A 22,112-nucleotide genomic window follows, 5' to 3' on the forward strand; every position below is an offset into this window, starting at 1 on the left:
GTTCACTTTATTTTTAGATGGTCTTGCATAATATCCCTGAGGCAGCAGAAGTAAACTTCTAAAGCTGTACCAGAAACATTTTTTAACAGCTAAATTCCTTTACAAAGACTTTAATGCAAATGGAAAGGTTTAAAAGATCAATTTTTGAGGAGCTTTTTTTATGCCAATGATGGAATAAGCAGGCACAAAAGTGTAGTGTGCCTATGTCAAATTCTGAGTGTTTTCCCTCCTCAATAACAGAAAAAGTTTCCCCTTTGAGTTACATGTTAGTTGAGTGGGAGGTTGGTATTTTTGAATTTCTATTGTGTCCTCCCATCCTCTGGGTTATTTGATTGTATTAAACCCTGTCAACATGGGTTTGACCTGAATTACCAGACAACCATTCCACCCATCCATTGCTCCCTGCCTTCTTGGCTCACCAGTAACTCTGGTGGTCTCCTTTAAATATCCAGGGGACCCTTTTACTAAAGTGTGGTAAGCATTTGCACATATCCTGTGTTAGCTGCCCAAACTGGCCATCGTATGCACAAACCCTGTGCGATAAATGCAGGGGTATGTTAATGCACAGGAGAGGCACTAACCACATGACTCTTTTCTGACTCACACCTCCATCTCCGATCCCCCTATCTCAAACCCAGCCCCAAAGATCCAACCCTCTGCACTCGCAGAGTTGCATCCTCCCCACACAGATAGCCCAGGGTATCCCACTCAGCAGTTTTCATGATTAGTGTAATGGGCCTGGGATGGAGCAATCACCATTTGCTCCTACTCAGGCCTCTGCCAGGATCCAAAATGGTCACCACGACCTTTAGTGGTAGTCTTGTGATACTACTGCTAAGGAATATCCTTCCATTTGGAGACTAATGCCGGAGGATATGGTGGCCATGTGGAGAATTTCCTGCTCCTCTAAACCTTGCTGAACTAGGCTGGGAGGGTATGTTCAGTTGCACGTAATTGAGTAGTTCCACTGAATATCTCCTCTAAAGGGAACAAATAAAGGAATGTTTAATTGTGCTCAGTCGGATGATGGAGACTTGTTATTCAGAGGCTGATTGAGTATGGGAGCTGAGATCTGTGAATCTGCTGTTTCTATGGACTAGCAAAAAGGCAACTTATCAAGATCAATTGAATTACAAGGACGTTGGGTGGAATAGTTTTGAATAACATTCATGAATCATGTGAACCATGAATTATATTAACATTTGCTTGTAAACAAGAAAGAGCACCTGAAGTTTTATAATTGATCAATTTACAGGATGGTATATTTCAATGCATTTTTATTATATTATATAGAAGCTATGTATAGTCCTATGAAAAGCAATGTGAGATCTGATGGATGAATGAAGCGAGTGGTTGAAATGATTGACAGATGTGTGGTAGGTTTGTGGTTTGAATGATTATTTTTAAGGTTTACACTTTAATTATGCTTTTGATAAAAAAATTTTCTTTAATACAATTAAGTGTTTTTCTGGAGAAGAATTTTATAGTAGTAATATTTCTGAACTCCAATTTAAATAGTAGTACCCCCTATTGAAGGATTAAACTGTCTGGGCAGTGCCAGTGTGGTCTGGGGGCAGAGCCAGGATTTTTCCATTTAGAAAAGTAGGTAAATAAAATTAAGATAGCAAAAAGGCTGTCCTATCTCGCCAGGCTACCTGTGCACCGGTTTAAATATTGGCTGGTACCTGGGTAACTTCATGCAGATCCAAATATTCAATGCCATTGTCTAGACATTGCCTGGCATTCCAGTACATGTTTAATGTATAATTTCCTTTGCAAACTGGTCTGTGTGTTTTTAGTTTAACAAAAGAAAAAAAAGAGCATTCTTTCTAAAAGAAAACATATTAGTTAGCTGAAATGCCATTAATAACTGTTTTTAAAGAAAACACATTTTTTAACAATCGGAAAGAAAATCAGATCAGGTGTGAATGATTCTTGTAAAGGATTATCTCCCCCTGCCCCCCATTATAGCAAAGAATGTTTTACCTCTATAGATCAGTTTAGCATCTTGTTACATGTGATTGTTTTTGTGCCCTTTAGAAGGAACTGATAGAGCTCAGATCAGATTCAGCACATTGCTATGTATTAAGGCGTATTTGTTTTCTTATGGTTCATTTAATTTCATGGTATTTGATAAAGGTGGCCCATTTCTTGACCTAGAGATGCAGATTTATTTTCTTCACAAGAAACCACCCAAATGTTATCAAAATATAACTGCAGTCTCCTAAAGTTTAAAAATAGATATTCAAAACAAATTCAAAAATATCACGTTATCATGTCTGATGGCAAACATCACTTAAGGGCTTTTTTTACCAAGTCGCAGGCTTGGTGTGTGGTGATTTGGCCCACCACACGGCATTTGTGGCACAAAAAATTATTTTACATTTTTTAGTGTCTGAAGCTTACCTAGTGGTAATCCGGCAGCATTGTGTGATGCCCACATACTGCTGGGTTAAAATAGGAGGTGGTAAGGGCTCCCCCTGGAAATGGCCACACTGCCATTTCCATTTCTTTTAAAGTCCTTTAAAAAGAGTAAAAAGAGTAAAAAGCAGTAAAAAGAGGCCTTGGCGTGTGGCAAACCCGCGTGCTGACGCCACCGCAGGGGTCCTTTAACCACTGCTTGATAAAAGGACCCCTTAATTGTTTATGTCAAAATCCTTGTTGAATTTTCTATTCTCTATGGGGTGAAATTCAAAAAATGTATATGATTAAAATCAGGTTAAAAAAAAAAAATAAAAATAAAAATCTAACAGGTACCACCCCGAAAAAACTAGCTTGCCAGCAGTTTGCCACCCTAACAAGTACCAGACTATACCGGTACATTGGTCTGACTGGGGCTGGGGATCTGATGTTGACAATGACAGCACCTGGTCACATGGCCTTTCTTTTTACTTCTTACAGGCTGCAAGATTCAAATTGGTTCTGTCTTAACTATGGGGCTCTGTGTCTACAAAACTCTGTTTCAGTCAGTTGGGCTGGTTTGAATTGTGTGGCCTGGCCCTTGTAAGAAGGAGGGAATGAAGGAGGAGAAAGAGTGAGATCTGTTGCCATCACCAGAGCCTTAACCCCAGTCAGGCCAGCTTACAGGTGGTTGGCCAAGAAAGGCGTTTGGATACTAGAGACTGTGGTAGGAGGAGGGGAATAGAGCAGAAGATGGATGACACTCAGGGGAAGGGAACAGAGCAGAAGATGGATAGGAATCTGGGGTATGGGAACAGAGCAGAAGATGGATAGGAATCTGGGGTATGGGAACAGAGCAGAAGATGGATAGGAATCTGGGGTATGGGAACAGAGCAGAAGATAGATAGGAATCTGGGGTATGGGAACAGAGCAGAAGATGGATAGGAATCTGGGGTATGGGAACAGAGCAGAAGATGGATAGGAATCTGGGGTATGGGAACAGAGCAGAAGATGGATAGGAATCTGGGGTATGGGAACAGAGCAGAAGATGGATAGGAATCTGGGGTATGGGAACAGAGCAGAAGATGGATAGGAATCTGGGGTATGGGAACAGAGCAGAAGATAGATAGGAATCTGGGGTATGGGAACAGAGCAGAAGATGGATAGGAATCTGGGGTATGGGAACAGAGCAGAAGATGGATAGGAATCTGGGGTATGGGAACAGAGCAGAAGATGGATAGGAATCTGGGGTATGGGAACAGAGCAGAAGATAGATAGGAATCTGGGGTATGGGAACAGAGCAGAAGATGGATAGGAATCTGGGGTATGGGAACAGAGCAGAAGATGGATAGGAATCTGGGGTATGGGAACAGAGCAGAAGATGGATAGGAATCTGGGGTATGGGAACAGAGCAGAAGATGGATAGGAATCTGGGGTATGGGAACAGAGCAGAAGATAGATGAGACTTGGGGGGGGGGGCAGAGCAGATGATGGATAGGATTTGGGGAGGCAGAGAGTGTTGGGTGACAGAGTAGAACATTTTGGCTGGGAGAGACTAAAGGAGAATTTGGAGGGGATAGTGGGAACCTGGCAATTGATAGGTGCAAGTGGGGTTTTGTTAGATGGTTTGGGAATATGAGTGAGCATCTGAAATGAAGAGAAAGTGAGTGAATGTGGGGAGAGGATGAGACGTGATATGAATGAGTTGGGGGACTGGAGAGAGGATGAGAGGCATTGAAAAATGGTGGGGCTGCTGTGGAAGGATATGAGAGGGGAATAGATTGGTCTCTGAAAGTTTTGATTGAAGGAGGAAAAGGGTTAAAAGGATGGTGAAAATGAGGCAATATGTGATGGAGTAGAGGGTTAGAGAACAATGACCTGTAGGTAAGGGCTGGTGAAAGGTTGAGAGGCAGTGGAGAGTAGATGTGGACTGAGAGGGTGAGTATAGGGGATGGAAATGGGGGTATAGGGAGTGGTCAAAGGAAAGAGGAGGGTAGGAGACTGGGGAAGGAGAGGGGCAATTGAAGTGCTGCAGAGGGGATGAAAAGGAGATGGAAAAATCTGTTAGGTAGATGAATGGTGGAAAAAAGGAGACTAAGTACTAGAGTGTGAGAGAAAGACAGCATGAGGGGTAAACTTACGTATGTGTGGATACAGAGGCAAATAAAATGAAACAAGAAACATAAAATGAATGATCTGTGTTAAACAGCTGTAGAAAAGAAAAGAAAGATGAAAGAGAGAGAGAGAGAGAGAGAGAGAGAGAGAAGACTTGGAAAAACAAACCTGGGAAAGAATAAAATGACTGACAAAAGGTAAATGGAACAGACTGAGACCAACCCAATCAGTAAAGTAAAGTGCCCAGACAAAAAGGTACAAAAGAAAAATCGAGTGTAGTACCGGAAGACTGGAGGGTAGCCAATGTTACTCCGATTTTTAAGAAGGGTTCCAGAGGAGATCCGGGAAATTATAGACCGGTGAGTCTGACGTCGGTGCCGGGCAAGATGGTGGAGGCTATTATTAAGAATAAAATTGCAGAGCATATACAAAAACATGGACTGATGAGACAAAGTCAGCACGGATTTAGTGAAGGGAAGTCTTGCCTCACCAATCTAATGCATTTTTTTGAGGGGGTAAGCAAACATGTGGACAATGGGGAGCCGGTTGATATTGTATATCTGGATTTTCAGAAGGCGTTTGACAAAGTGCCGCACGAAAGACTCCTGAAGAAATTGCAGAGTCATGGAATCGGAGGTAGGGTATTATTATGGATTAAGAACTGGTTGAAAGATAGGAAGCAGAGAGTAGGATTGCGTGGCCAGTATTCTCAGTGGAGGAGGGTAGTTAGTGGGGTCCCGCAGGGGTCTGTGCTGGGTCCATTGCTTTTTAATGTATTTATAAATGACCTAGAGATGGGAATAACTAGTGAGGTAATTAAATTCGCCGATGACACAAAATTATTCAGGGTCGTCAAGTCGCAGGAGGAATGTGAACGATTACAGGAGGACCTTGCGAGACTGGGAGAATGGGCGTGCAAGTGGCAGATGAAGTTCAATGTTGACAAGTGCAAAGTGATGCATGTGGGTAAGAGGAACCCGAATTATAGCTACGTCTTGCAAGGTTCCGCGTTAGGAGTTACGGATCAAGAAAGGGATCTGGGTGTCGTCGTCGATGATATGCTGAAACCTTCTGCTCAGTGTGCTGCTGCGGCTAGGAAAGCGAATAGAATGTTGGGTGTTATTAGGAAGGGTATGGAGTCCAGGTGTGCGGATGTTATAATGCCGTTGTATCGCTCCATGGTGCGACCGCACCTGGAGTATTGTGTTCAGTACTGGTCTCCGTATCTCAAAAAAGATATAGTAGAATTGGAAAAGGTACAGCGAAGGGCGACGAAAATGATAGTGGGGATGGGACGACTTTCCTATGAAGAGAGGCTGAGAAGGCTAGGGCTTTTCAGCTTGGAGAAGAGACGGCTGAGGGGAGATATGATAGAAGTGTATAAAATAATGAGTGGAATGGATCGGGTGGATGTGAAGCGACTGTTCACGCTATCCAAAAATACTAGGACTAGAGGGCATGAGTTGAAGCTACAGTGTGGTAAATTTAAAACGAATCGGAGAAAATTTTTCTTCACCCAACGTGTAATTAGACTCTGGAATTCGTTGCCGGAGAACGTGGTACGGGCGGTTAGCTTGACGGAGTTTAAAAAGGGGTTAGATAGATTCCTAAAGGACAAGTCCATAGACCGCTATTAAATGGACTTGGAAAAATTCCGCATTTTTAGGTATAACTTGTCTGGAATGTTTTTACGTTTGGGGAGCGTGCCAGGTGCCCTTGACCTGGATTGGCCACTGTCGGTGACAGGATGCTGGGCTAGATGGACCTTTGGTCTTTCCCAGTATGGCACTACTTATGTACTTATGTACTTATATATTTAAATTTGTAAGGATTAGAATGGGTCATCTTTGGAAATGTGCATCTCTTTTCTTTTTGCATTTTGCAAAACACAGGAGAAAACACATTTCTGCTTCTCTTTTTTCCAGTGCTACACTCCTCATAGAGGGCAATGTCATTGCACTATATCTATATATACGTAGATGCCTAGAGAATGCCTGACTGGAGCAAATGCTATAAAGGATAGTAGGCACATACTTTCTTTTTCAGAAAACTAGTATGACGGAGCATATATACAGTTGTGTTTAGACACAAGCAATTACCCCAGCCATAGAGCTTGTGTAAGGTTTTTCTCCTGAATACCAGAGATATGTATGCACTGTAACTTTGAGTCTCATCCAGACTCTGCCTATGTGTCAAATATACATCTTTATTTTTTTTGCTTCCTTCTAATTTGTTGTTCATTATTTTATATGAGGGTCTTTCCATGTTCTCTGTGTGTAATTGAGGTAAAGGATTCTACTAGAGTAAATTCATGTTGTTTCCCCAGTAAGAAGAGCATGGGTGTACTAGGACCAGGCAAAATATTTACAATGTTGTCTTTCATAGGTAGGTTTCTAACACTTTGACTGTAAGTGTGTTGTTCTATTCCACAGTTTTATTAATTTTATATTTTGGATGGTGAGTTGTACAGCAAAATGTCCTAGCTCCCAAGTTAAAGATCTAACAGTGCTTAGTAAATAGGGGTTTAATTGTGCCACTTTGGTAAAGCAGCACTTTCCTGGTTGGCTTAGTCAAAAAATTAAAGGTTGGAAAGAGGGAGGTTAAGGTTGAGAGGGAGGGAAGTGTACAGTTTGGAATCTTTTTAGGAACTGCTCCTTACAACCTGAGTATATAGCGTTACAGTAATCCAACTGTGAGAGAACCAGAGATTGAAACAGTAGTCTAAGGGTTCCAGGTGTAAAGTAGGGCCTGGTGCACATAATCTTCCAGAGGTTTGTGAATGATTTTGGAAATGATCTGGGAGACGTTATTCAAATGAGAACTGATGGTCAGTGATAACACCAAGGATCTTCAGATTGGATTTTATAGGATAAGAAGTTTGATCAGTGGTAAACAAAATGAAGGAAGTGGAATTGTGCGGGTTAGTGTCACGAAATGCCTAGCCACCCACCTGGGGTTACCCTGAGGCAACTTAGAGGGTCTATCCCCAGCACAGCTCAGGTCTGCATGCACCTACCGCTTGTGCTCTACACTAGCACCCTCCTTCTACCAACTGGGTCACAACCGCCTCTGGGTGAGTCTTGCACTTTCAAATTATCCACAGTGATTTCTAGGTTACTGGAGCCACACTCCCAGTGGTCCCACAATTCCCAGAAAGCACTCACAGACCCACCACCTGGATTCTTTATCAGTCCAGGCAGGCAGAATGAACAAACAAATGTGTTCATTCTCAGAACTTGGAACAATGGACAAACAAATGTGCAAACAGTAACAAGTAACTGAAAAATGGATCAATTAGAAAATTAACCAAACATTTGTATACTTCCTAGAAAGTACCTGGGAAGATCAGGACATATATAGCTGTTCACCAGTTATCAAATATAACTGTTTTCACAGGGCTTCAGTAAAGAGCTTTCTCTCTCTCTTTTCTCCCAGGCTGAAACTGAAGCACAGCCAGCATCTGCTGGGTAATTTCAAACTCCAGGCCAATCAATGCCCAGAACACTCAAGTTTCAAATAAAAACTGGTAAAAAAAAAAACCCAAAAAGGCACAAAAACTGCTTACTGAATAATACCAACAAACAAAAAAGCAGAAAGAGTTAAGAGATTTATTGGAACAATACCCAATAAATCTCTTAACCCTTTCTGCTTTTTTGTTTGTTGGTTAAATAAAAACTGGTTACATCACTACAGGCACTTCCTATTATCTGTGTGCCAACTAAAAGAAAGAGATGTCAGTCCTCTGTCACAGCTTTAAACATAAACATGCACCATTTGCTGGCCAAATAGGAGAAATACACTTGAGAACATAATCAATACAGGAAAAAATCCAATACATTTTGCATGCTTAAAACACACTGGGGGCTTTTTACTAAGCTGCGGTAAAAAGTGGCCTGCAGTAGTATAGGCATGTGTATTGGGTGTGTGCCGGGCCAGTTTTTACTGCGTCTGCAAAAAAGGGCTTGTTTTAATTGTACGGGAAAAGGGCCTGTGGTAAAAATGAAACTAGCATGCGTCCAAAACTGGCCTGAGCCCTTAACACTACCCATTGATCTAGCAGTAAGGGCTCACGGCTACGTTAGACTTACTTGAAGTAATCAATCATAGTCCTCTGTACACTATTGTATCTGTGAGTTCCATAGACTACGTCTGCCAGATGGTAAAAACTGTCATAGCACTGACATCCAGTGGCCTCCAGATAGGCCCGCACGGTGTTGAGACTTTCCAGTGCTCTTGCAAAAGTGACAGGAGGTTGTTGAATTTTGTCAGCATGTGCCTCGCTGCTCATTTCATCATCTGTTTCATCATCAGCCATTACCTGAGTGCAGGCGCATATCTCGACATCAGTGCTGTCATCAGCTGTTTGTAGATCATAATCAACAGCTACGTAGTGATGAAACTCTTCTTCAGTAACACCGGCTGGGATGTCAATAGCCTATTCATCTAACGCGTTTGCAACAGCTGAACCTGTTTCGTCCCTCTCCACATCCTTAACAAAGCTTGCCCGCTTGTAGTAGTTCACAATGGTTGCCTGTGTAACATGATTCCAGGCTTCTTTCTGCATATGTAGGGAATCCAACAGTGATAGATTACGAGCCAGTTCAACAGCACATTTATCCTTGCTAGTCTGGTCATCCATAATGCTTATCAGACGACGTAGCACAAGAGCACGATAATGTTTTTTGAAATTGGCTATTATGCCCTGATCCGTAGGTTGGATCAGAGAGGTAGTGTTTGGTGGCAGGAAGACCACCTTGACGTTAGACAGCCTGACATCATCACTGTTTGCTGTACAATTACCACAAAGCAACAAAATCTGACGCTTTTGTGCCTGCATTCTAGTGTCTAACCTCTTTAGCCGCTGCTTCCAAATTTCCCCAGTCATCCATGAATTTGCGTTAGCCTCATATGACATAGGAAGTCGCTTAACATTCTTGATGCAATGGGGCTGTTTGCTCTTTCCAATGACGAGTGGTTCCAACTTCTTACTCCCATCCATATTGCAGCAAAGGAGGATCGTCAGTCGGTCCTTCAACGTTTTACTTCCTGTAGTTTCGGTTTGTTTGAATTTAAGTGTTCCATCAGGAATCACTCACCAGTAGAGTCCATTTTCATCAGCATTGAAAATGTCACAAGGTTCAAACTCATTCAAGATGGTAGGAAGAACTGAAACAACCCAATTTTCAGCACCAAAGTCATCAGCGTCTTGTTTTTCACCATGCTGTTGCTTGAATTTTATGTTGTTCCTCTCCTTCCATCTTTCCAACCATCCAACAGTGGCTTTGAATTCAGTTAGTCCAAGACTTTCAGCTAGCTGGTTAGCTTTGTCCACAAGCAGTGGACCACTGACAGGAAACTGTCTGCTCCTGACTTGAGAAAACCACCGAAGAAGAGCATCTTCTACCTCCTCAACTTTTCCCGTCCGTTTTGGTTTCCGGTGTGGATTTGTATTGTTTTGCCAGTCTTCCAGAAGCTGATCTTTCTGCTTCAAGATACGTGAAATTTGACTGGGATTGACACCATATTCTTTAGCAATAGATGCTTGACTTTGTTTGTTTTGTAATTTTTTAAGAACTTCTATTTGTTCAGCCAGTGTTAAAGTCTTACAGTTGCGCGATGACGACAACGACTCCAGTGTACACTCTAATAACTTTGTTTCGCTTATTCTGCCTGTGGCAGTTAACCAATGAGATTTCAAATTTATCACCCCTTTGTCACGTGCAAATCAGCTTCCATATTCCGTGCGCGTGCTTATGCGGAGTCTTTCTTGCAGAAGAGCGGTCTTAAACCATGCATATAAGCGAATCTAGTTTGTCCCCATAGAAATTGATGGTGCCAAAAACGGGACCGAAGTAGGCATGCAGTTAAACAGAGCATGCGCTTATCCGACATGCACTTAAATGGAGTGCACTGTATTTATTTATTACCCTCCAAATTGGCTTTAAATGCTCTCGACTGACCCCTCTACATCTCCATAGACCTGATGTTGAAGTTCTAGCATTGTGCTCACCTTAAAGAATTCTGCCTATTTCTCTATACTGGGGTCAAATTGCCAATATACTCATTATCATACATCTTAATAAGCTGGTCACCAGTGCCCTATGCGTGGATTTACATATCTTTATCTTCTGCATGTAACATTTCTCTGCATAATGTGGCCGTAAAAGTGCTTGCAGACATCTTAATAACTGTATGGCCCTTTTACTAAGCTGCAGCAAAAAGTGGCCTGTGGCAGTGGGAGCACGTCTTTTGGGCGCGCGCCTGGCCAGTTTTTGCTGCATCCTGGAAAAAAGGCCTTTTTTTAAGGGGTCGGAAAATGGACGTGTGGCAAAATAAAAACCAGCGTGCATACTTTTTTGGCCTGAGACCTTACTGCCACTCATTGGCTTAGCGGTAAAGTCTCACGCGCTACCTGGGTGGTAGGCATGCAGCATAAGCCCACTGCTGTTTACCGCTGGGAAGCGCCAGACGGTTCTACCGCATGTTTTTGGTGCATACCAAATTCAGAATTACCGCCCAGGACTCATAGTAGCCGGGTGGTAAGGATGATTTGGCGCACGCTGGATGCATGTAGGCCCTTATGCGCTTTTGTAAAAGGGACCCCTGTGTGCTTCTGCCCACACTAGCTTTCTGTATTGGCTCCTTAGTGTTTCTGTCCATAAAACTAAGCAAAGCAAGCCCCACAGTATACTGGGAAAACCCAAGCAGCCACAAAGGTAAAGAGTGAAGTAGAAAGGGTCCTTTTGCTCACAAACTACTCAGTGCTGGAAAAGCCATTAAATAGAGGATCTGCAAATCTATGGAAAGTTTTCTGAATGTACCGCCTGTCTGTAAATGTTTAAAATAATAGAAACAAAGCGGCAGCAATGTATGAATGTGAGCAGTGGGACAGATTGTCTGGTGGACACTCATTCAGCACAACTGGCCCATTATCTCTGACATTATATCTGGTCTGGAAAGTTTTCACCCAGTAGGTTCTTTCATCAGCATTTTTCAATATAGCGATTTTTTTTTTTTTTTTAGAAAAGGAATAAAAAATGTGTTTTTGAGATTGGAACTGAGCAAGTAAAGACTTGCTTTTATAAAGATGAAATGCCAGAAAGTTAATATTCATCATCATTAAGACTATTTTCTAGTGTACTCTGTGAACTCTGCATATTTAGTCTACAGACTTTTTTTCTGGTATACTCCAACGTGCATGTTCAGCAAAATAGTGAACAGATGGAGATGATGTTATCATCTGCTTACCGTGCTCTTACTCACCAAACAAAGATGTCTTAAGATACTATTTTATTGTCAGTGAAATCACAACGTTTTTCTCTTGTGTTACAGGTTAGATAATTCAGTCAAAGAATCATTGTGTTGTTTAGAAGAGAAACCAAAGTAACAGAAACATTCCAAACACTTATCTGCAAAGCAGTTCATGAAGGAAGTTAAGGTTGCTTGATAAGCCTATTGTGAGAGGGCCTCTTCAGACATATACATTAAGGGGGTCTTTTGCAAAGTTGCTTTAGGGTTTTTATCGCATGCTATTGATTAGCACACATTAAACACTACAGATGCCCATAGGAATATATAGGCATCTCTAGCGTTCAGTGAATGCTTATTTTTAGCAAATATTAAAAATGCTAGTGCACCTTTGTAAAAGGACCCCTGAAAGAATTAGGGGCTGTCCTATTTAAGTACTCCGAAAAAGTATCCTTGATCCAGACGTGGTTGTTTAGCAGTATGAATCTATCTATCTATCTATCTATCTATCTATCTATCTATCTATCTATCTATCTATCTATCTATCTATCTATTCCTCTTTAAAATTTGATAGTGTACTCCGCACTACTGTGACTTGATCAGGAACAGTGGTCTGTAAATTACTTAATTGAATTAAATTAAATACAAATCAACTTATGCATCCAGCTTTTCTTACTTAAGCGCACAACTATGGAACGCTATGCCAAAGATAATAAAAACAACGAACGACCACCTAAGTTTCCGGAAAGAATTAATCAAAAAGGCATACCCCACTGACTCAACATAAAAATCTAAGTTCCTGTGACACTGCAAAACCAAAGACTGTAATGGACACACCTTAACCCTCACTCCCCCTCCCTAACTTCCCCAATGTATCTACCAAACACAAACCTTCTTTTACCACAATAACACCTGTATTTGTTCATACCGCAACTGGTAAACGCCGTTGCGTTACCATGTAAGCCACATTGAGCCTGCAAATAGGTGGGAAAATGTGGGATACAAATGAAACAAATAAAATAAATTAAAATGGTTACTGTTATAAAACCAAGATTTTTAATGTAAAAGAGAATTACATTGATTTGTTCCTATCCTATCATATCCCATGCTGCTATATTAAGCATGAACACCAGCCCTATTATTTTCTAACCATTCTCTACTCTGGGGCCCAAGTCTCCCATAATTTTGCGGCCATAGGTAAGAATTCAACAAATGTGGAGTTTGTTGCAGAGCCAGGTGGCCCTTCCCAGATTCACAGAAGATTGGGGAGGGGGACTGCAGATGGTTGGTTGGTTGGTCAGGCACAACCCATCACCATGCATGTGCTGATCCACCAGCAGCAGGAAAGCATCTGTGCTTTAGGTTGCATTATCCTCCTTGGCCATCTGGGATGCAAGTTGAGGTTTAAATCATATTGCTCTATAGTGTCTCACCTGGTTCAAATTGGGTGGCTGAGGAGGAGGATGCAGCTGAGCAATACCACTCTCCAACTGCCAAATAATCAACTCAAGGAGAGAGGGATTCATTGAGGAGGGAAGTGAGTGAAAGAGTGAGAAGAGGAGAAGATGAAGGGGGAAAAGTCTGTAGAGGATAAGTAGGAATCCACATGCTAGGGAAGAGAAGGATGTATTTGTTTGTGAGGTGAGCAGCAACATTGTGGGGGGGGGGGGGAGGAAGATAAACAGTGGCATATGGTGAAGATGGTAGACAGAGAACAAGTATATTTTTACTGTGAGTTAAAAACGCTAGCGTGCCTTGTAAAAGGCTTACTGTACTTTACTAAAAGGACTCCTATATGCACACAGTGCTGTGGTTATGAGTCACCACCCAGAAAAATTATCTTCTTACCTCACTATTAAATCTTTTGGAGATAAGTATAGATGCAGTTGTAATACATCCCAGGATTTGAATCCTGTGAAATTTTAATGTCATAGCCATAATATACCTGTAAGTTTTATGAAGGGTGTTTTTTCTAGTATGTCTATTTCAGGATTAATTTATGCAGTTCAGGTCCCTCTACATCTGTTGGACATATTTTTGATTCTGATGTATTTTTTTCCTACTGAAATGGCTTCACATTCCCTGTCCGTTTAGAACCCTGAGGTTTTTGCCAGTTCTCTTTGATCATTTTTATTTCATTTTATATTAGACAATATTTGCTATGCAATAGTAAGTTTTCAGATAACTAGAAAAGCTTGTGCCACATATAATATGAGTACCGACATAAACCTTTGAATCCTTTGAGGTTTTCTGAATTTTATAAGGATGATTAAACCACAGAGGAGCTTGTGAATACCTGGAATACAGAGATTTATCATCTCTTCTTAAAATTGCTCCGATGAGAATGTTCTTCATTCTCTTCTTGAAAGCTGCACCATTGTACATAGAGGATTTATGTAACTTGAAATGTGTTGGCCATACACTAGAGAGGAAATGGTGAAAAGCTTTACTGGAAAAACCAAAAAAAAAAAAACCCACAAAACTAAGGGCTTTCAAGAACAGGTGAACAAGTTTTTTCCTCCTATTATATAAAATGCACATTGGATACTTATTTACATTCTATTATAGTTTCACAAAATAGCTACTGTAAGTTTATATGTTCTTTCAGGATGCTGTATTATGCATTTATATTTTAATTTTGATTATAATCAATTTGGTATTTTTACTTTTTACGTTTGATCATATAATATTTTTAAATCATTTTTGAAATGCTTTTAATAGTTTTTAGGTGATCTGCTGAAACACAGCCCGTGTCGGGTTTATGTTTACTTGAAACTTGATATACCGCATATTTTCAAAGGAAGGGCAAAATGGTTTACAATTTTTTTAAAAAATCGACATAAAATCATACGAAACAGAGCTCCAATCAAACCCTGGTTTTGCACCTATTCTTGGAGGCCCTTGGTGTTTTTTGTTTTGTTTTGTTATTTGTTATTTGTAGCTTGCTTCTTTGTGCTGTGGATTCTCTCTATTCTGCTGTGAATAACACTACTGGAGCAAGACCATTTTTGTTTGTAACTTACATCGAAAAGTGTATGAGAATGGAGTTACTCACAGGAAGAAGTCTTACTATTCTCATTGTATTTCACATGCTATTAATTCAACTAGGAAGCTTTTCCCAGGGGGGGGGGGTTCTTTCGCTGGGGTGGGGGGTGACGAGGGGGGTTTGCGCTGCACCGGGGTGGGGGGCGGGGCACTGCACCCAGGGGGTGGGGCGCATCGGCGACCGCCCCGGGTGTCAGCGCCCCTAGGAACGCCATTGCCTGGGACCCCTCACTTTGGACTCAGGTTCCTTCCAAAATTGTTGCACTGAATGTGTGGCTGGCGGGGATGCTCAAGCCCTGCTAGCCAAAGACTTTCTTTACCAGATCCCTCGCCTGTACTGTCTGAGGAGCAGAAAGATGGTGGGGTGCTCCAAGCGGTGATGCCGGCACTTCAACACATGCTCAGTTCATGCAATCGAAATGACAATGTGCAGAAGTGCTTGTAACTTAGATTGCAAACAGGATATTGGGCTTGATTGCACTGTTCCCTCGAAGCTGAGTGAGAGTCCTCCACTTACAGTCCTGCCAGTGCGTGGTGCTGTTTCATCATCACATTTGCAATAGTGAGGGATAGGCAAGTTCTGCAGGACTCCGGGGAACCTGTCTGTTCCTAGTGATTGAAAGAACAATATTGAAGCACCACCCTCCACTGGCAGCAATGCAGTTGGAGAACTCCTTCTCAGGTTAGAGGGGACCGTGCTTGATGGAACTTTCGTCTGACCCAATATAGCAGTGCTTATGTATTTATGTCTGTAAGGTTATTCAGAAGCAAAATCTGTAAAGTGCCACTGAATATCTATGGCCAGTGCCAGCTAAATCATTTGTCCAAATAATTGTAGCCCTTATTTGGATAAATGGCTTTGACTTTTGACTCTATAGTATTTTAGAAAAGACTTAAATGCAGAGCCTTTTCTAACATATAAACAGTGCCACCAAAGGAGCACATACATGTGGTGCCATGCACAACAGGAACAGCCATTTTACAATAAAAGGAATACAAAAAGCCACATCACTAGAATGTGTGTATGTGTAAGTGGAGCTACATGCACATACAAATGGTGATTTGGTAGCTTATATGTTTAAATGGTGTCACTGACACATACAAATGATGGATTTTAGAAATCTGCACATCCACGAATCAAGGTGGTTTTGAATGCCAGACAGGTATGGTTTGTCTCTCAAGTGTTCTTCCAGAGTCTTCCAAATGAGAAGTTTTCCAAGAGTTATATGTGCCTTGGGAGAGATGTAAATGGCAGCAGATATGTTTTCTTTAGCAGCAGATATGTTTTCTTTAGCATACATTGCTTTTGTAATGTACAAAATACATTTATATATTAAAAGGCCATTCAAGTTATGCCCAGAACATACATGCTTGAAACCTCCATATGCCGTGGCATGCACATTTAGATAGTGACAGTTCTAAAATCATTACTTACAGGTGTATGTGATTCACACATGTAAATTAGCTTTTTACATGTGCAAAAAAAACACATGTAAAATTGTCTCCTACATGGATCTCCTGAGTTGGGGGAGGTTACAATTCCATTTTTATTTGATTATATTTATGATATATAATCAAATATATATTTATGATATATATTGATCATATTTAATGATATAGACAAGATTCTCAGGAAAGTAAAACCTACAAGTTGGATTTTTAATCTGTGTAGAGCTCCACTATTAAAATCTGTTATACATATCATCAAATTATCTTTCAAAGAGGGGTGTTTTCCAAACTGCTTGAAACAAGCTGTAATATAGCCTAAATTTTTAAAAAAGCTCCTTCATTAAATTCAAATGATATAGGACAACACAACTAATTTCAAGTACCGTATATACTTGACTATAAACTGAGATTTTGGGGCCCATGCAGGGCCTTGAGCATCTGTACATGCTCAAGGCACTGCATTGGCCAAGCGTGCAATGAATTCAGTGGCAGTGGAAGTGGCAGCATCAAGGTGGTACCAAGAAGAAGAAATGACATTCACATCAGGGGGTTCGAAGAGAGAGAGACATATCGATCACCCCAGGGGAGGGGGATGGAGGGAAGGAAGAGGGAAAAGAAAGAGAATTGCTGGCCACAGCCAGAAACAGAATTAAAGTTCACTGTATCAGTGTAGCCTCCACCGCAAAGGGCCAGTTTCCCCCCTTACAATTTTGTTACAGGTATGTCTTACCTGATAAACAAAAGTGAATCTCTTTAAAGGACTTGGGGAAATCCACTGCTTATCCATGGAGAATCTATTCTTAGGATCCTGCAAATTGATGCAGAAGGAAGTGTTTCTATACTCTACAGACATTGCAGTGGAAGACCTGGACAGCTTCATTTCTCTCCATGTAATCTTCATACTCTTCCTCTTAGTTTCTGTCCATGTATTTGGATTTTTTTTAGCCAAGACTCTCCGTAATGCAGAACATCTTTTCTCCCTCACCTCCTTATGGCAAGGATGTCTAGTTTTGGTACTGTTTGTAATTGGCTCGTCATGATCACCCAAATTTCTATCCTCGATTTATATTTGAGGCAACCATTCCCCTCCCCCTCTTTTTTGAGGGGGAAAAGGTACCTTGGCTTATATTCAGATTGATGTATATTTGAGTATATACAGTACCTCTTTCCTGAGGGGAATCACTAAGCAATTTGTGGTACAACAGTTACAAGTATTTTTAGATCATGCTGATGGTCTAGATCTCTGCCAGTTAGACTTTAGGCCTAGGTTTGGCATAGAAAGTCCCTCGAATGTATTAATGGATGATCTAGGTAGGAATCAGGATAAATGGTATCAGTTCTTACCAGGGGCGTAGCTACGGGTGGGCCTGGATGGGCTCAGGCCCACCCAATTTAGCCTCAGGCCCCCGCCCACCCAGAGTCTGAGTCCATCCCCGTCCGTCCGTATCTTCGAATCCTCGCCCACAGCGATGAACTGGTGGGCGGGCTCTCCAGTAGTAAAAGCAGCAAGCCGGCAGGTTCGAGTCCGTCCTTCACTTTCCTGCCCTCTCTGCGTCCCGTCTTCCTGTGATATCATTTCCTTTCAGGCGGGCAGGACACAGAGAGGGCAGGGAAGCGAAGGACGGAGGTGAACCTGCCAGCTTGCTGCTTTTACTACTGGAGAGTAGCGCCCCGCCCGCCAGTTCGACGCTGCAACCTCAGGAGTGGAGTGCAAGTGAGCCAGCCTATGAAGTCCACTGTAAGGAAGCCATTTGGTAAATTTCTGTTTCCACTCCCCCGCGCAGCAGTCGCGTCGCCATTCAAAACACAGCAAGCAAACCTGTGAGCTGCTGTATCCACGTTGTCGTTCTTTGCCAAGAGAGATGGGAGATGCTGTGAAGGGGGAGAGAGGGGGGGATGGAAATAAACAGGATGAGTGGGGGAATTCTGGCCACACTGGATCACAAGAGAGGGGGGGAAGACGAAAGAGAGAAGTGACAGGAAGATGCTGGGAGGGGGTGAAGGGTGGGGAGAAGAGAGGGAGCAGATGCTGGGCTAGAAGTGTGGAGGGAGAGAGACACTGGGAAAGGTGGAACCATGTGGGAGAGGCCAAGGGGGTGGCAAGGAAATAAACATGAGGAGGATGGTGATTACAGGGGAAAGAAATATGGTAATGGGGAATAGATTGAAGATGGAAGGGAATGGATGGCTGGGGAAGTAGAGAGATGGGGAATAGGAGAACTAGTGTATGAAAAAGAAATGGACATCTGACAGGTATCTGAAAAGTAAAACAAAAGAATGGGGTTAGGATAAAATTTGGGTGGACAGAGAAAAGAAAAGAAAAAAAACAGAGGAAAGAGCTAAAATGGAAAGGTCAATATGTCAGAGGCAAGTGAAGTGAGGGAATGGAACAAGAGAGGAGAAAAAGACAAATGGACAGCAGCTGCTTGAAGGAGAAATAGCAGAAAGATTGGAAAGTTCAAAAGAGAAACTGGATCAACATGATGGAAGAAGAAAATGACCAGACAACAAAGGTAGAAAAGGCATTTTATTTTAAATCTTAACTGAAATATGATAGCTTGAGAAATGTGCATAGCGGATGTCACTTTCCTCATGAGCTAAAGTGTTTCTGTTTCTATTTTGAGTTGGGAGGTGCTGGGGGAGAGGTGGAGAATAGGGGGAGGAAGGGGGCGGGGCAGAGAGAAAATTTTGTGCCCACCCACTTCGGGCTCAGGCCCACCCAAAATTGGCTGTCTGGCTATGCTGCTGGTTCTTACCTGATTCTTCTGGATTTCACTTCAGTTATTGACACCATCAACCATATTAATTTTTACTCATCTTCAGACCTTAAGGATCAGTGGTGTAGTTCTAAGACACTTTAGATCTGCTATAACTACTAGGACCTAGCAAGTTATTTAGGGAGATTTGACTTCTTTCCTTTGGCTTACTAGGGTTTTTTTTTTCTTTTTGGTGTTCAGGTTTCTATTCTCTCATTGAATATTCTATAGCAAGTTTTATAGCGGACCACACCTTGAGGCAGCAGTTGCAAAACATGTCGCATGTTAGTGGGGGTGTGAAGATAAGTGTCAAATGAATACAAGTGAAAAGAGATTTTAATCTTGAATATTTTAAATTATTCTACAGAAGAGGCTTGTATATGTAAAATTAAAATAACCATTTGAGATATAAAGAAATATTTTTTGTGCTATTTGAAACTAAGATTGAAATAAATTAGCAACTAGACACAGCTGGGAGTTCGTTTGTGATTTAAATATCCCCGCTTGTTTATTTTGACCATTAACGTGATATTAAATTGACAAGCAGCAGTTTAGAGTTTGAAAGTATAAAACAGAATCCAGATGCAAGATATTGTCACCCCATCTTGACTTGTTGAATCCATGCACAAAGAAGCTCATGGTCAGTGTAACAGTCGGTACGATTATGGTAAGTGACTCATCTTTGTTAGATAAAGAACACCAAACTGGTCCTGATGCAGTGATAAAATGGTTTTCTCTTAACGGCTGTAGATGCAGCTAAGTTAGGGAGAATTAAGATCTTTCGACCTTGATTAATATTTGAAGAGTCTGGGGGTAACACAACAGCTTAGTCAAAATAGGCCTGGGGTGTTTGGCACCAGATTGTATGCACAAGGGAGTGTGATAGGCCCTCTCAATCTCCATTTTAGGCTCAAAGTTAATATCTTCGCATTTCGGTAGCCAGGTCTCCAGGAACATGGAAATGTCAGAACCCTCAGCACCCTCAGGCAAGCCAAGGACTCTAATATTATTCCTCCAGCTGTGATTTGTCAAAACTTCTAGGTCTCCTTGAAGTTAAGCAATGGCGGTCAAGTTGTGCTGTATTTGCAGTAAGTGGTTTTCCAAACGCATGGTACGAGAAGATCTTCAATATTATGCTGTGAGGTAGCAATTTGAGCATGAATCATTTCTAGTTCTTGACATGTATCTCAAGAGATATATATATGTGATTGTGCTTCAGTTTCTTGATATTATGGAGCTCTTTAAGAATGGGGTCATCGGAAGATAGCTCATTAACCTGACCACTGGATTTGTCAGGGGACGGTGGGTTAGACTTAAGACACTTTAAGCTAGTAGATACGTTGAAATTCCATTCTGTTTTGTTCTTCTTCATATTGCAGAAGATATCAGTCAGGGCAAACAAAAGATTTGCCACTAAAAAGGCAGGCAAGGCAGATTATAGTTAAGATTATGATATTATTGCAGGAGCATGTTCTTCAGGTGACTGTCTGCTTTGGGCTCAAACCAGAAGTCCCTCTTCTCTGTACCTTTTCTAATTCCGCTATACCTTTTTTGAGATGCAGTGATCAGAACTGCACATAGTATTTGAGGTGTGGTCATTTTCAATTTTGTTTTCCATTCCCTTCCTAATACATTCTATTTGTTCTCTTAGCCATCACTGCATACTGAGCAGAGGATTTCAACCATGACACCTAGATCCTTTTCCTGGGCGGTGACTCCCAATGTGGAACCTTATATCGCATAGCTGTAGTTTGTGTTCCTCTTTCCCACATGCATCACTTTACACTTGCTCATATTAATCGCCATCTGCCATTTCAATGTCCAGTGTCCCAATCTCATAAGGTCCTCTTACAATTTTTCACAATTCTCTTGCGACTTAACAACTTTGAATAACTTTGTATCATCAGCAGATTTAATTAACTCACTAGTTATTCCCATTTCTAGATCATTTATAAGTATGTTAAAAAGCAGCAGTCTCAGCACAGACCCCTGGGGAACCCCACTATCTTCCCTTTTCCATTGAGATTACTGACCATTGAACACTACTCTCTGTTTTCTACCATTTAACTAGTTTTTAATCCACAATAGGACATCTCTTCCCAGTTGGATTAACTTGGGTTAACTTTATCATCAACAATACAGCTGCTGAATTAACAGCATATCTGTGTCACCGCTGTTAGTAACGAGAAATGCAATATAAGAGTCTGATAATTTACCCATTTTTCTTATATTATCCCATGAATAAGATATGTTAAAGATTTTGGTCTTTATAGACTCCAATAACAACTATTACATCTGAGGACTATGGCTGCTAGATTTATGATGACTGCTGCTCCAGACTTCCTGAGAAAAATGACTACATGGAGAAAGGTCTGCTTATTGAACAGCTGAGAATTGTGATATTACTCACTGACAAATGACTGAGGAATGTTTCTATTTCCTTTCTACTGTGAGGTAGGACATCAAAACCCTGAAATTATTTAGTTCTTATAAGTGCAGCCAGTTCTAAGGCAATTTCCCTTCCTGCCTGTGCCATAATGAGACTCTTGTCCTGATGAAAAGTTATAATGTTAATGACTCTCACAATATACATTACTTGCTCGTGGCTTATATACAGTTTTGTTTTGCTGTGTAAGTAGTGAATTGTAGGTAATGTTATTATCAGACTTTTTAAGCACTCTGTAAGTTTGTACATCATGCACAATCATCATCCCAATACAGTTGTCTGAATCTGAATTTGACTGTTTCCTTCACATTGTGTCTTCTTCAGGTCCAACAGATCAGAGAAACAATGAAATAAATAAAAAATAAAGGACAGCTTGTCTTAAGTGAAATAGGAAGGGTTTTCCATAATGCTACCCAAAATGACTACATGTCAGAAACGTGCTTGTGGTGAGCAGTGCTCCATTGCATAGATTAGGGGGAAGGGGGTCACCCCATTAATCCCCCCCCCCCCCCCCCCAGTGGTTGATGGAAAACTGGCAATTAATATCCAACTCTGTGACAGCTTAGGAACAAAAAATGTGTATATGCCATGTTGGCCCTTTATTTATTTTTGATGTTTATGGTTCTAAAATGGATGCTACTTCCATATGTAAC

General features: G+C 41.3%; 1 protein-coding gene across 1 annotated transcript in view; it reads right to left on the reverse strand.

The window, feature by feature from the left end:
• The window catches only part of ANGPT1 (angiopoietin 1), a 480,502-nt gene that overhangs the window by 402,807 nt on the left and 55,583 nt on the right, over positions 1-22,112 (reverse strand). The window lies entirely within an intron of this gene.

Source organism: Microcaecilia unicolor, chromosome 1 (assembly GCF_901765095.1).
Source record: "Microcaecilia unicolor chromosome 1, aMicUni1.1, whole genome shotgun sequence".
In the NCBI taxonomy this organism is placed as follows: Eukaryota; Metazoa; Chordata; class Amphibia; order Gymnophiona; family Siphonopidae; genus Microcaecilia; species Microcaecilia unicolor.